Source organism: Harpia harpyja, chromosome 12 (genome assembly GCF_026419915.1).
Source record: "Harpia harpyja isolate bHarHar1 chromosome 12, bHarHar1 primary haplotype, whole genome shotgun sequence".
Classification (NCBI taxonomy): Eukaryota; Metazoa; Chordata; class Aves; order Accipitriformes; family Accipitridae; genus Harpia; species Harpia harpyja.
The window spans coordinates 34,066,403-34,082,955 of NC_068951.1; positions in this window are offsets into that span (position 1 = coordinate 34,066,403).

The window sequence follows — 16,553 nt, forward strand, 5'->3', positions numbered from 1 at the left end:
ACATCCCTAAAAAAGGATGCCACAGGTCTCAGAATTATTCTGCATGCCCAGTCAAGGCATCCTTCACTGCTTGAAACCCATTGAGCAAAATCACTGGTGTTTTTCCTAGCCAGAGTGTGTATGTATTTCCATACACCCTGGCCACCTAGAGAGACAATAAGACACATGATGACATGAAGGTGTGAGACTTTTACAGAGAGGCCCTTCCACATCTTAGTGGCACTCTTAGGCCAGACCTCAAAGACCATTTCTGTTATGTAAGGGCTGTTTTGCAGCCCTTGGCATTGCCCAAGAAAGGGGTAGGAGAAATTTCATCCTGCTGTCAGGAAAAGAGGTTGGAATCATGTTTCACTATTAAAATCTTAAAAGGCTTTCACTGTTATTAATGCATTGCATTATTATTTATGGCTGTTATTATTCATGTATCTGCAGTATATATAGCCATCAGTGCAACAACCATGTCATACAACCAGAAATACTTCAATGGGATTTCTTCCATTTACATTGCCCCACCAGAGTTGATTGATGGATACTGCAAAAACATAAATATTGCTTTTATTATCTTTCTATTTTTATTTATTTTCCAATCATACAGCTTTTTCAGTGTATCAGTATTTACACAAGAACAGTCTTCATCGTTAAAGTAGAAATTATAGTTGTAATTAACAGGTGCAGCCATTAGATGGTAATGTTTGCTCACCATGGCACTGAGCATTGTGCTTGCGAAGTCTAGCACAGTGAGGCAGTTAAGCCAAACTTTTCAAACAAACATAGCCATTGATCTGCAGTATGTCGTTTGAGATGTATTGAGTATCATGAGCTGCCTGGGAAGTGCTTAGCTCGTACAAATCCTACTGATTGCTGCCGGAGTTTGGGTTCTCGGTAGTCCTGCAAATCAAGTCTCTGGCACCTGTAAATTAGAGACCAGTTTTAAACTCTTTAACCCTGAGTAGCTGAGAAAGACCTAATTGCACAGGCGGAGGGAAGATGAGATAGTGTTACCTTGCTCAAAGATTTAGGATTTTGGATAGGAACATCAGCTAGCCTGTGACTGTATGGGATAGGAGGTAAGGATTTCTGAACATCTGTTTCAGGGATTTTAAAGTATGAAGCAGATGGATGAATAAAGATGGTGCCTGCACATATTTTTGGTGTTATATATATGTATATGTATATTTGTATATGTAACACCAAACCATATGTAACTATATATATATATCTATGCAACTATATATATATAGTGTGTGACCTTTTTCTGAGCAGTTACAGCCCAAGTTGCAGACAAGATGGACACTTGAAAGATTAAAAGACATATCTCTGCTCTAGGGATTTTGGGGGAACTGGTGAAAAACGTGCTATTTGTAAAGCTGTTAAGAGTTTGACTGAGCAGAGTTTTCACATGCATCCTGGCTTCTGCAGTTTGCTTTTAGGAATCCACTGGTAATGTTGTGTTGCTGAAATCACATATGTTACTCAGGAACATCTATAAGCAGGACTGCATCTCTCTGGAGGTGGGTGCAGGCCTCCTCCTTTGCAATTTTTTGAAACAAAGATGTAGCCAGGGATTCTGAAATATGCTAACCATACTGAAAACGCATGCAAATATGATCAGGCACCTAGTTGCTGCCACTTGCTGTGAGCAATGGCTGTTTTCTGTAGGGGAGAGTAATTTGAAGAATGGTTTTCACAGCAGTTGGAGTCCAGTTTGTTGCATTAATAGCCCAAGTAAGGTGGAGACGGAGGAAGAAACAAGTACTTGAATCCCTGAATTGAATTCCATATAGTACCCAAAGGAACTGCAGAGCCTGTGTTTCCTTCTGTACACGCAGGAAAATAGGGAGCCTCGATGATGCATCTTGCCTCACACACCTCCCAGGCTTAGTGACTCTCCTTTTTACCAACATTGCTGCATTTCCCAGGACAGCTAGAGATAGGGTCATGGCATGAAGCCTTCCTGGCTCACCCTCCAGCAGCACATGGAGAAAGGGAAGGGTCCTGTGGGTCTTATTTGGCAGATGCGGTGTGTAGACCACATTAAGGAATGTCAGTAACATTACTAATATCTTCCTTCTGTGCCTCTACACTGTCCAAGAAAAAAAAAAAGCCAGAAAGCCAGTGTGTTCATACTCTACTGTACCAAATAGTCCATACGATGTCACCTAGTTGCAGTTCTGTGCAGCTGCTTAGTTATGTAGTCAAATGTATTAAGATTTTAATCTATCCACTTGGTTGTTTTGCAGTGCAGATTAGCACTGATGATTACTGACACTTGCAACACCCTCCCAAAACAAGCAGAACCCCAGGGAAGAGGAACTTTTGTCTCAGCACAACCTTCAAAATTGTAACACCACAGGTAACAAAGCTTTTCTTTGTCCTTTCCCCTTCATTCTTATCCTCAACAGCAAGGACTGGCCTGGAGCAGTAACACCTCCAGTGTGCTGCAGTCTTACTTGCTTTGCTGCTCCTGCACTGGCCAGGCCAGACCTCTGTTTAAGGAAGCCTTCCAGAGCCTTGTTGTGCCAAGATGTAACCAGCCAATGGCAATACTGCTGAAATAAGAGCTATAGGATTCAGTCCTCAAGCAAATAAGCTTTGCTTTCTGCCTCCTTTGATGAGTTTTGCTTATTCTTCCTGTTTCCTTTCCTCCCTCCTTGTAGCTTGTAGTGTAGTAACAGCATTCTTCAGGCATTATTTTTGACTGGGTGACTGTTCAGTGATTTGCACCATTTGCAACTGTTGCTGCAGGCCCTTTCCACTCATTGCTAATCCTCTCTAAAGTCCAACAGGGAGACATAGGGCTTGAAGTTCTGCCTAAAAAGCTCACAGTTCAGACAGAAGCTGGGAAGGAGAAGAAAGATGCTTTTATGTTCTAGCCAAGGATAGGTTAGGAGTCTACACCTGAACTATTCATAAAACTATAAAAAGCATCAGTACCTTCAAGAGTGTTTCATGGTGAATTTGGAAGTCCAGTATCCACAGCTTGCCAGTTAAGGGGAGAGGTGTCGGTCCCGGCAGCAGCTTGAGTTGGGCCCTCTGGATATTCAGGAATATCAGAGAAATCCAGACACAGAGAAAGACAAGAACACCCACAAAAAAATTGACTTTTAGAAAACATTGCTGTCCTCATGTCCCTCCTCACTCAGCTGTGACCTGCTAGCCCCAGAGCTGCCAGACCCCACACTCCCACAGGCATTAACCCTATTGGAGCGCTTGGACAGCATAGCCAAATTAACCATGTCTAGTCCCAAAGTGAAGGCAGCTGGGGCACAATGGAGTGTGCCCCTTGAACTGTGCATAGAGTGAACAGGAAGAATGGATCAGGTGAACTGAGGTGGGCCACTTTTCAGCTATCACAGTGAGAACAAGGCTGGTACCCTGGTGTGGACATTAACTTAGACTTTAAAGATCTGGTTCAATTCCCTGCTGTGCTACAGATCTCCTCTGTGATTCTGGGCAAGCTGCTTCATGCAGTTTCACGTTACAGCCAGACTGTAATCTACCTATAAGCAAGATGCCTTGAAAACAAATAGTCCCATCCCCTCATTTTCCCTTTCACCAGGGTTGGCTCTAGGAACCACAGAGCTATAAAGTGACTGAATTCATTTGGCTGATCTGGTGGAAAGCCTTTCATTTTTAGTTGCAGTAATAGTTTTCTGCTGGCTCAACAGTCTGAACACACTCACCTGCTGGCTGCTGTCTCACCAAGCAGAGTGAGAATATGGCCAAGGACAAAAGAGGCGGGACCACCCCTTTTGGCAGACTCAATGATCATTTTATCTGCAGCACGAATCTTTATCTGTATCCTCTCTGCTTCAGAGTCCATCCTATTTGAGCTACTAGGGCTGTTGCTGTCACAAATGCATTCCCAGTTAACCACTCCAGTGACAGTAGACAGAAAACTACTCTGTACAGAAATTATATTACACTCTCCAGTGATTGTTTCCTTCTAATGCACTAAAACATTCTCAGCTAATGCCCTAATAAGATTTTATAAGTAGCAAGTGGATAGCTCAGGGATGGAGAGACATAATAATGGGAGAACTTTATGCAAGACTGAAAACAAATCTAATAAATTTGATATTCTTCAGAAACATTGTGAAAGACAATGAAGCATTGCAAAACACTTCAAGAGACCATGCAAAAGAGCCCAGGAATTGCCAGCATTGTTATTTCCCCCAAATCAAACTTTTCTCTGAGAGATTTTTTTAGTTTTGTCGATCAGGAATTTGAAGGACTTTCAGGATGCCTGCCACTGCTCAGAAGAGGCTGTAGTGGGGGAGGACAGTGGTGGCCTGTACGGGAAAAATGATTTTGATCCCATGCTGCAGCTGGATGTTAAGGATGGGAGTTTCCCCTCTCTCACTGAGTGTGCAACTGACAGCACTGCTGTCTCATCAGGACCACCCTGGGAGAAGCCTGGGCAACTGGTTGTGCTCAGCAGCATGGTTGCAGGGACACTGCGCTCTCTACTGTCATTTTACAGACTTGTTACATGCCCAGCTCCCTCTGCTTTCATTCTGACTCTCACAGAAAGGAAGAAAGAGTGAATACTTCTTGCCAGGGTACAAGGCAGCAAGATGAAGCTAATGGGCCTGGGTGAGTCCATGATTCTCAATATATCAAAGATGTGTTTGTTGGCTCACAGAGTATGAATTTCCAGTTGGATGCAGTTTTACAAGTTTTTACCTTTACACTTTGTGCTTACCTTGGTGTGTTCTCTGAGAAAGCATAATCCAAGTGGTTTTGCATGTGACCTCATTAGTCTCCCCTCTTCTCTGGGGTAAGTCAAAATATGGAGCAGTGCCTAGTGCAAAGTGGTCATTGTGGTTTCTGTTCCTGCCAAAAAGAGGTCATGGAGAACCCACACCAGGTTGTCTTCATCAAATTGCAGAGCTGGGGTTGCCTTTAATCTTCAGGCAAGAGAGAGGTGAGTTTAGAGTACAGCAGACATTACAACATGTGCAGTCATTAACTCCAGATGACTTCAGCAAACAATAGTTTGCAGAATCTCTGATTTTCCAAAGCAAATAAATGTGAAGAGCAGTAGGAAATAGTAATAATATCTCATAAGTCTCTGTTTCTTCATGTCTGAACAAAGTATCCTGTCTTGTAGGCAGTGTTAAGAAGTGCTTTGAATGATAGCAAAAGATCAAGCTGGAAGGTTTTCAGTGGCAGATGTTTCTTTCAGAGATCTGCTGATCTGCTGAATTCAGAACACTCCATGGGATTTTCTTATTTCAGTGAAAGCTTTAGGACAAGTTTATAGCGTTCCACTCCTCCACTACTGTCCTCCCGTGCCATCCCGCAGCGACAGTGCCCTGTGGTATCCCTGGAAACTGCAGCTATTGTGTGTTCCTTCTTTACCAAGAATGTGCAAAACATGCAAGCTCTTGACAAGCAAAAACCTTCTTGTGAAGATCTGGGAGATGGTTCAGGAGCCAGGGAAAAATATTATAAACCAGTAGCAAACACAGAGCAGCCTTGCCTTTATTCTTTCTACTTAAATTCCTAGCAGGTCTCTCAACATATTGAAGTATCCAAGATAAATTTTGGCAGTAAGATCTGCTATTTAATTTTACCAAGAGATGCTTTGGCACCATGACGCTGGTTCAGTTTCAGGATTCTGATTAGCAGCATCTGAAAATATATTGCTAGAGTACCATCAGGAAACATCTGAAACACCTAACCTGAATGACTACAAAAAAAGAACCCTTTGGTTGTCAAGAAAATTAAGATTCAGAGAAGGCAAAAATCTCAAGAAATAGTTTCTTCTCATCTGACAAACAAACTTTTTAGGTACTTTTGCCACAGTGCCATACAGTCAGCTAGGATCTAACTGCTGCTGCAGCCATCTTGCAGCCTTTTCTGCTTTTCATGTTTTGTCCTGTGGATCATACCTGGACTCTTTGTATTTTTTCATTTCTTCGTATTGATCATTATTCCATTTGTGCTGTTTATATTTTTAATTTTCGTTCTCTTGTAAGACTCCTCTGTCTCAACGTTTCTATATCTGCAGGATATGATCTTCAAGCAGTTGTTTAACTGGTTCTCCTGGAAACAGCTGCATAGAACCAAAGGTACTTACAGGAGGTTGGGAGATGGCACCCAAATTAAACATCATTCACTATTCCTCTGAATCATGGTCTCTACATGATACTCGTAGAGAAATAAATGCTGTGAGCCCAGCAATAAGGCTAATCAATATTTTCCAGGCTGTGCTGCATAAGGTTGTACCAATGTCTCTTTTGAGGGTAATAACAGAAAAAAGCAGCCCACAGCCAGTGAAAGTATACAACAGAAGTGGTAATCCTGACACCTTTGGTAGTAAGAAGATAGGTAATTCTGTGTAATATCATGTCCTGTCTGAGACTCTAATGACAAGGAAATGGAAATGAAGCTTTCTAAAGCAAAGAAGAAATTATGTCCTTTAAACTGTCTTTTATATAACCTCACACTATTATTGCAATCAATATTTTCAAGACAGCTTATTCCCTTGTTCTTATATCTTCATGCTGGTTTTGGCTGGGATAGAGTTAATTTTCTTCATAGTAGCTACTATGGGGCTATGTTTTGGATTTGTGCTGAAAACAGTGTTGATAACACAAGGATGTTTTCATTATTACTGAGTGGTGCTCACACAGTCAAGGACTTCTCTGCTCCTTACCCCACCCCACCAGCAAGTAGGCTGGGGGTGCACGAGAAGTTGGGAAGGGACACAGCCGGGACAGCTGACCCCAACTGACCAAAGGGATATTCCAGACCATATGATGTCATGCCTACCATATAAAGCTGGGAGGAGAAGAAGGAAGTGGGGGAGTTATGGTGTCTGTCTTCCCAAGTAACCATTATGTGTGATGAAGCGCTGCTTTCCTGGAGATGGCTGAACACCTGCCTGCCAATGGGAAGTGCTGATTGAATTCCTTGTTTTGCTCTGCTTGCACATGCGGCTTTAAACTGTCTTTGTCTCAGCCCATGAGTTTTCCCACTTTTACTCTTCCAATTTCCTCCCCCATCCCATGGTGGGGGAACGATGGTTGCTTCCACCATTGTAAGCACATGGTGCTTGTCTTGGTGGGTTTGTGGGAGTGTGATACAGGCAATCTGCCAGGCCTCCCCATATTTATATTTCAGCCACCGTCCTCCATACCACGGAGGTTTTAACTGCTTGGCTTGCTTGAATGCAGTGCATGTTTCACATTCATGGATAACCTGTGTGATAGTGTCCATGGTCAGGTCCATCCCTCGATCATGAGCCCATCTATATGTTGCATCTCTTCCCTGATGGCCTGAGGTGTCATGGGCCTGCCGAACCATAAATAATTCACCCTTATGTTGCCAATCTGGATACCTTTTCTCCTTGGGGAGCCAACCTATGGGGAAGACATCTTCCCACATCTTCCCCTTCTCCACCAGGCTAATTACAATAGCATTTGAGAATTTTGCAAATTTTGAATATCCTTGGCATGTTGAAACCAGCATGGTCTTATTGCTAGGAACCAGCATATTCCTGAATGTAGTTCAGGTCTTGTTTAGGGTTAAAGAACTATTTAGAAATGCCACCCAGAGATCAATCCCCATGACAGGTACTGCGGCTACTCAGACCCTGGTGGCAGACACTGTGGCTACTCAAACCCCAGTGACAAGCACCGTAGCTACTCAGACTCTGGCGAGCTACTCCCCGCCATGGGATTGGGCGAGCGGCTGTGTGGTGCTCAGTTGCTGGCTAGCGTTAAACCACAACAATCTTGTATAGTGATATGGTCAACTCTGCATGCTCTGCTACATGGCAACAAACTACATACAACAAACCCCTCTGAAGGAATTCTGAGTGCTAATGTATGATGGCACTGGTTGTTCCCAGGTTCCCAGCACTAATCTGTTGACACTGAACAACACTGGAACTGGGGAAACTTCTCAAGTCTTACCTGGCACTTGATGATAAAACCTCTGAAAATTTGCAATTTAGTGGGGCATCTGGGAATTCCAAACCCGGTCTGCTGGCATACCACCAGGCTTGTACTTAACATTGCCTGGTATGGATTTGTCTCTTCAGGGGCAAGGCTGTTGAGTCATTCAAGTGCCCATCAGTTGCCAAAGAAGCTCAGAATTAAAAGAAGAATGGTGAACTCTTGCAATGTTTGCAATAATTGCAATGTTAGAAATTATTATAAAAAACACAAAGCAGGAAAATATATGTGAAATAGATCCCTTCTGCAGGCTGACACCAGGGCTCGTCTGAGTCATCCCTTCATTGCCTTAGCTATAAGCCAGAAGTGGTAGATCCTGTCTTAGACCAGACCCCATTCTGAGTCTCCATGGCTCTGATGACAATACCTAACAACAGTCTGGACCTTGCTATGGCAGTAGATCTCTTCATTTTCCTTCCTTCTGCATATGTTTAAGGGCATTTGTCCCTATTGCAGCTTGGATTAGCAGCAGGCACAGGCAACAGCACAAAGAAATCATCCTCTCAGCTTGTTTGCATGTGTTTTTCTTGGACATACACATCCTCTGTGGCATGTTGATTTCTTTCCCTGGGAACCATCTTCCTGATTAGAAAATCATTCAGTACTGGTTTATCTGATTTCCCCTCTCCCAGATTATATGGCTTTCCCTGTAAAAGTCCCCATGACTTTTTGCAAACTAGCAACATTTCCATTAGAGAAAATATGATCTATGTAACACTTCTGATTAATTCTGACTCAAGGTGCTGGATTGTGTCCTTGAAGACAAAACACATACCTTGGTGAATGTCAGAGTTGCCAGTCATTTTCCCCTCCTCTAGCAGTTTGAGGATCTAGTTTGCTCCATGACATCCTTGAATCATCTCTCTCCTTTTGCCTCATTCTGGAGAGAATTATTACTGAGAGTTTCTTATTCGTACGGTCACACTGGAGAGTTGTAGGTCTTAAGGAATAATGGGCTGGGGAAGAGTGAGTCCTTAACTGAAAAGTACTAGTGACTGTATTGGTTACCACCAAATATGGCAAAAGAAAAGTAGGTAAGTCAGCATAATTTAGGCTGGTATTTTTTAAGGAGAGCACCTTAAATAAATCCATATTTATTGTGTTAGGCACCACGGATTTCTTTGGAAGTTCAGTACTCCTAAATACCATACCACTTTACCTCTGTAACTTTATTTGAACTTGGAAATCTCTCCATTAGGCTGCCTGGGCTTGCAACAATAAACTAAAGGTTTTCAAATTGACTTAATTGTTCCCTGAGGGTGAAAATACTGCTTTCTTAACCGGCTTTTGGCTGAGTCACAAACGGTCTATTTTCATTCCCGCACAGGCTCAGAAGGCTCCCCTAAATCCACACTTTTTTCCATGGACTCTGGCAGTGATGTATATTTTCACAAGAGTAAGCTACAGATACGGCATTATTCCATATATAACACACCTTATTTACATGGCATCTTTTGATTGTTTTATCATTTAACTGCTAGCTACTTTAAATATATAAGTTGTGTAACTTCCTCCAGTTGCTGTGTTGGCTGTGGTACTATCTGAAACCAACACAGCCTGAAGCCTGTTTGCAGTGGTGGGGAGAGGAGCTGGGTCAGGAGGGCTGGTGTCCTTTGCTCATCACAGCTCAGACACTGCTAGACTAGGAAATTAAAACTGGAGCTGCTAAACGCTCCCTTATCTCCTTGCTGCTCCCTGTTTGTCCTCAATGCTGACCAGGACAAGAGCTGAACTTCTTTTACTCCAACAGTAGGAGAGAGGCTTTTCTTCTTCCCACCACTTCTCTACACTCCTTGTAATTTTTCTTTTCTGGAACCTCCAGCAGGGCAGGGGCTGCTGATCTTAAATTTGTTTAGTATATGATACTTTTCCACCAGCTATTTCTCACCTAGTGCACTGTAGTCTCTCAGCTCCTACTGAGACTTGCCTCTCCCCCAGAGGGGGGAATTGTAAAAGCTAGGGAGGAAAAAATTTGAAATCCTTTTGATTTGGGCTAAAAAGTAGGGTTGACAGATGCTGTGTTTTTTGAATTTGATTGCTTTATTTCCTGTGGATGTTTCTGGAGCAAGGAGAAATCTATAGTTAAAACCACAAATTTTTATTCATTTTTTATAAGATATGTTTCCATGAATTTGTGCATATAAAGCCATTGATTTGCTCCAGCTATTATGAGCTGCTTCTGAGCAGCAGAGCACTGTGGAACCACCTTAACAGATCATTCATACAGATTTATAGTGGCTCCTCAGAGCGTGCTGGAGAATGACCCAGATAATTTAGGACTATTTTTCCTGTGTTTTATTGTACCCACGTTTGTCTGGGTTTATTCTATATATTATTTTCTACCTTGTCTCTTCACTTTTATGTTCAGCCAGACCCATAAAACCCTTTTTCCTCTGAGTTCCACAAGGAGTTTAGAATAATTTAAAAATGTCACATTGCAAAGCTTGTTCTACTCATCAACTCTTCTAAATCATCAGTGAGGACATCAAGTCAAACCTAACACTAGATCACTTTGTACCATCCCTGCAAATATACCTTACCTTGTTCAGCGACTATCCAGCCATGCCTGTGAGTTTTTACTGAGACTAATTGAAACAAATCTTTTCATACACGTACAGAACATAACAATAGCCAAAGTCAGCAATAGCATTGAACACAGTAAAGTGGGCATATCTAGATGCCAGAACTAGCAGGCAGTGCTCTGAAAGCACCTGCTGCCAAGAGTACCAGCACCAACACAGGTTTCCAGCACATACACTATGTCTTTGAAGCCCTGGCATTGTATACTCCAAAGGAATCACAGGATAGAGGCTGCTCTGTGGAGCATACCATAGGGGAATCTCAAAGGTGAACAAGATTACCAGCGCTCAGGAGTGCAGGTTCAAACTCAGTTTGACAGAGTCTAGAAGAAGTAAGACTTATGAAAAATATAAATCAAACTTAAAATCATCCTGAGACTTGCAGTCACCACCTCAAGCTGCCTCAAGCCTAAAGCACCCTCAGACCTTATGGAAGGCCAGAAATTGGCCTTCTAAGAGCAGTGGATTGGCAGACTGGAGAGAAGTTGGACAGCAGATCTGCCAAGGCTGCTTCTTGTGCCTGAAAAGATAACACCACTGCAGCCAGTGACAGTGGGACAAAGCACTGGGCACAGGCCTGACTCGGGGGAGGGGGAGGAGCTGAGGTAGCAGCTGTGGCAGTGGAGGCTGGGAATTGCCATTGCCTCAGATGGCCAAACAGAAAGCAAAGGGAGTTTTCACCAGCGTGCAATATAAGGATACAACCCCGTTCCCATTAATATAACACTCTTCTAGACAAGCACTTGTAACTCTGTCCTTCCCCAGGAATGTCTCGGGACTATAAAAAGAGGTCTGTCAGCTTTGGTGTTTAGCCAAAGTAGGATTTATGATTAGAAGCTGTTCACATCTCGTATCACCACAGTGAGCCAGCCCAAATTAGGCTTCTTACAGTCTCTTCTAACAGGTACCAAACCTCAGCGAGGAGGTACTGGCTTTCTACCAGTCATGGCCACTTCTCTTGCTTTTCCCCTGGTGTATCCTTGTTTTCTTCCTTCCCCCCCTTACTCCAAGCACTGTTTTTTGCTCACCTGCCATCTCCCCCAAACTCTGATCCACCTTCTTTACAAGACATACTGCGCTCTCCCTCAAAAACATCTTTCTCTGGTAAGGGCTCTCAGGCTCAGCCCCTGAACCCCGATATCTGTCCCCAGGTTCAGGAATCCATTTTTTTTCCTAATACTTTCAGTCCCAGGTCAGACAACTTTTCTCCCATCCTCCACTCACAGCCTTTTATAAAGTTCAGCTACTGCCAGTCTAGCCCAAGCTCACCATCAGGTTTCACTAGCAGCAAGAGTGTTTTGCTCTTCAGCTGTTTCTAGCTTGGCAGTGAAGCCACAGCCCTTGTCTCAGCGCTGTTCAGATTCTGCTTAGGCACTGCTCTCCTGCATGCTGTAAGAAATGAATGCATTGCAAGGACCACTCAAAGCTGTGGAGACAGGCAACTGTCTCTTTCATCTGCTGCTCACATTCAAACTGATCAGTGCTATGTAACACAAACTCCTGCTCAGGTTGTGGTAAAACGCCTCTTTGAGAACCAGCTACCCACATCTCCCTTCTCTGGCCAAACATAGCAGCACTAACAATTAGGCGACATTAATACTGGCCACTTAAACTTGAGCTCTGTTATACCCTCGCTAGGCAGTGGAAGTGGGTTAATAGGTGGGATCAGAAAGTTAAGGCTCCCCTACTGGAAGGATAAATTAAGATTAAAAAATGGCAGTTTGTTAATAATTACGCTGATAACTGAGTTACACGAACCTTACCTCTTAGAAAGTTCACTCATCTCCCTCGACTGGTGGGGCAACTGAGTCCTGCATGCTGTCTTGTCATTAGTCTACAATCACTCAGGAACTTTGTATACCATGCAGTCAAGAACGTGAGTGATGCTTTTAGGTAGTGGCACTCCTAAATAAAGCTGTACTCCAGATCCTGACTGGTGTTTGTTGCCCTGAACAAGCTTTCTGCAGCTGGCTAGTTGCCTGTGCATTGGCTCTGTGCTATACCCTCTGAACTCCTACAGAATCAAACTCATCCCTTACTGTTCCTTTATAAATAATGACTGTGAACTGGTTTGAACTCAATTGAGCTAAAAAAAAAAAAAGCAAGCAAAAACTGTTGGCTTTGTAAGATTTGGTCTCAGAGAAGGTACCTTCTTGGTAGAGCTGATTAGACCAGACCTCCTGATCTGAATTACTGTTAAAAGGCAAAAAGCCACCGTAGTGTAATTCACCTCAACAAATAAGAAAAATTTCTAACAAACAGCATGATTTCAACCTAGTAAGACATCTCAAAGGGCTAGGGGTCAAGGATGAAATGAAACTTAGCTATGCATGTTGGAAAAAGGTTAAAGAGCTGACATTTCTTTTCTTAGGTACAATTTTTATCTACAAATCTAACCTAACAAAATGACTTGCTGATTCAAATCATAGTACCCATATCTCCCACTGTTAGATTTACACACAAAGCTGCCTTAGCCATAATGTTTTGAGTGAAATGGCAAAGCCGTTTTTCAGACCCCACACTTGCCATCTCTTGTCCTCCAATCACTATATGGTGTGGCTTATCTGATCTGTCTGGCCTATATCATTAGCTGTAACAAACACCCAGAAGCAAACCCAATATTCCTTATAGAGTCCTACTCTCAAAAGGATGCCCTTGCTTTATTCTGTCTGCAGTGTGTTTCTGCATATGCAGCTGTAGACCTCTCTCTCTCTCTTCCACTGAATATTTGAGTTCAGGGTGATTTTTGCAGGTACATTAACTGTATTTTTCACAAGTTGAAACTCAACTATCTCCAAATCTCCATAAATCTGTTTTTTCATGACACTGAGGTTTGTTGTTCCTTTCAATTTAATTCAGCTGCAAACGTTATTAATGTAGCATTTCACAATGGTAAATATAATGGAGATACTGAAGATAAAAAAGAAGTGGGGAGATAATGACACTTACAGCATAAGGATTTTATGAGGAGGGATTTCCTCATCTTGGGTTACCCACAATTCCCAGTTCAAGGCTGCCCTGACAGCATGGACTTGAATGCAGATCTCACATCTGATGATACATGGCTCCTTAACAATGCATTAAAGGAAGTGTGTGTAACCCCAATTCAATTAGCATATTATCTCTTTTTTTTTTTTTTTAACCAGAAATTACATTCTAGTACTGAAGAAATCTGATTTACTGTTCACAATGCATTTTTCTCACCTGAAGACATCTGGCAAATGAATAAATTAAGCTTTGGAAAGAGCCAGCAACAAGACTTTTAATCAAAGGCAAATGAGTAACATTAAGTGCATTTTGGCTCATACTCCAGGATTACAAGTTGCTTGGATAAGCATCTTTTTCTAGTTTCCCAAGTTATGTCTCAGCGAGCACTATCTGAAAGTAAGAGCAAATTGTTCAAATGGAAAATATAAGATTGTGACAATAAATGTTCAAACTGAAGATAAATATTGAACTATGTTAATTCTGAGTAAATGGCATAAAACTCAAGCACAGCCATAGCGTGTCAGATAAAAGTTCAGCTAGTATCCTGTTCTGTTTCTGACAGCACATGATAGCAGATGCCTTAGGAAAGTTTGTAAGAACAGGACAAACCAGAAACATTGTATTGGTATTAAACAATCCAAAATTAATTTTCCTGCTGAAAATTTATCCAATTGCTTTTTGAACAGAAATAAATGTTTAGTACAAGTCCTGTGATGAGGCATAGCTTACCAACAAGGCATGTGCAGTGCAATCCCTTCTGGTTCTTTTGAGCGATCTCCCTTTTTGTTGCATTTGACACCTGCCAGCCCTTCCATTGGAAAGACAGTGAACATTTCCTTTTCTGTTGCCTCCTGCCTGTTCAGGGTTTTCTAGACCAGCTCAAAACTACAGAAATAATTTCCCCAAATGTGCTATGCTGGTGCAATGGACAATATTTTTTTCAGAATTTAATCCCATACCTGTCAGGTTCCCCCACTACACACCATTGATTCACTGTTTCATACACTAGAGCATCAACAGGGACAATTTAGCCCGAGCCTTTGACACAAACCAGTTTCCCAAACAACTTGTTTGAACAGAAGGGAAAAAACATCAGCTCTTGCTTTTAATCTTTGGATGCATGCAAAATCTACCAAACTTTTGCACAAGGCTCTCTTTGTCTCTAGTTTCTGCTTTTTCCTTTTGCCAGGATAAATAGTTTCCCTGGAGTTTGGCACACAGCCTGCCATTTGGTTGTGGCACTAATATTGCTACCCAGGAGACCCCTATCATGAAACAGAAAGAAAAGCACAAGAAAAAGATTAGCAGAGGATCCTGTTATCAGGCAACTTGGCAATATTTTCCTTAACTGTAACCTTAACAGAGCTGAGCACTATATAATGTTAGGCAGCTCTCTCCTGTCATATCCATCAACATTAAATATTTTAGGCTTTCTGGATTCACACACTCTCTCTATCCTGCAAACATGAAACAAAGCAGCCACCTCTCCAGTTCTGTGATGCGAACTCACTTTTCCCCAAAGGAAAAAAAAAAAAAGATGGGGGTGGAGGGTTAGTCACTCCACTTAAAAGAAACGTTACATCACTCCAGTCATCAGCATCAGGGCGTACACCTTTTAATCTGGCAGCTCTTTGATGGCGTAATGCAGACATGTGCCTAGGAGCTGTAACCAGTGGGCAGCTAAGTCATGACAAGATGATGGTCAGGAGAGAAAGCAGCACTTGGAGGGGCAGGAGGGGAACAGGAAAGGCTGTGGGCAGGGAACGAGGGAAGTCAGTTGAGCCAACCAGAGATGACTCTGCTGTCATCCCCCACCAGCACCTGGCCTGGGATCACTTCAGCTCTTTCCCCATAACCTGCAAATTTCTCCACTGCCAGATGTCAGCCAGTCCAGGAGCTGGAGGTCTGTAACCCTGGACAAGTACTGTGAGAATGAGCTCTGGGAGGGGAAACAGAGTTGTTCTCCATCCCAGAAGCACTCCCATGCTTCCCAAGGGAGTGGAGGAAGAGCAAAGTTAATTTTATCAGATTTTCTGAGTTTCTGTTTGCCTTCCACCATCAGCTCTCTTCAAGTCTTTATGGGAATACATGGGTGTAAGCTGGTGTTGTAGGTTTCCAGATCTATGGCACTAGCCCAGAAAAGAGGGTCTGGCTGCTTGACCCATGTTGGACTAATCCATACAGGAGGCTCCACACACCACATTGGCTCCACTGCTCAGGATTAGCCAAAGTGTTGTGCAAGACTGTCTGGAAACTCAGTCTCCCAAAGAGAGAGCTGGGGGACTCCTGCCCTTCAGCCAAGTTTTTATTAGATTCTTCAAAATCAGATGTCTTCTTTGTACTGCCTGGTAGGTGGACAAGGTCCCTGAGTGGCTGAATTGGGCAGTAAATTACGAGATCTTTCCACCTTGTGCCACTCTTGAGTCCTGCCTAGTCACAGGGAAGCTATCTATCAACAGTACTGAGTACAGCTGCAGTCTCAATGGACATAATGTTCCAGCCCTTGAGCACAACCCCCTTTACACACATCTTGTTATTAAGCTTCTTCAGTGAGTGGCAAGATGACAGGAGGAGCAGGTAAAGGCAGTGAGAGGCACCATCTCTAGCAGGGTTAGTGGAGAGGAGGAGGTGTGGGAGGGTAGGGTGGAGGACAAGCACAGATAAAGCTGGAAAGGACACTGAGCAGAAGTGTATAGGCCCTGGAATAGTATTTGATGTGCTGTGTGGAGTAACAGGCTGGATTATTTATGCCAGACACTGTTTTTGTGAAACCCTTTACTGTTCTGATTTCCCTTCCAGCCCAGCAAGCCTGCAGATACTGGGTTGTGCTGGAGCAGACCACTGCCAGAGCTACAAGGCATGCCAGGATCTGGTCCAGCTCAGCCTGATTTTCAGTAGTTCTCACTTCTTTTTAGTAACATTCTCCACCATTTTAAATTCAGGAAGTTCAGGTGTACTACAACGATTTAATCACAAATAGTTTATATTGCAACATAAAAGCACTTCTGGTCCTCGTACA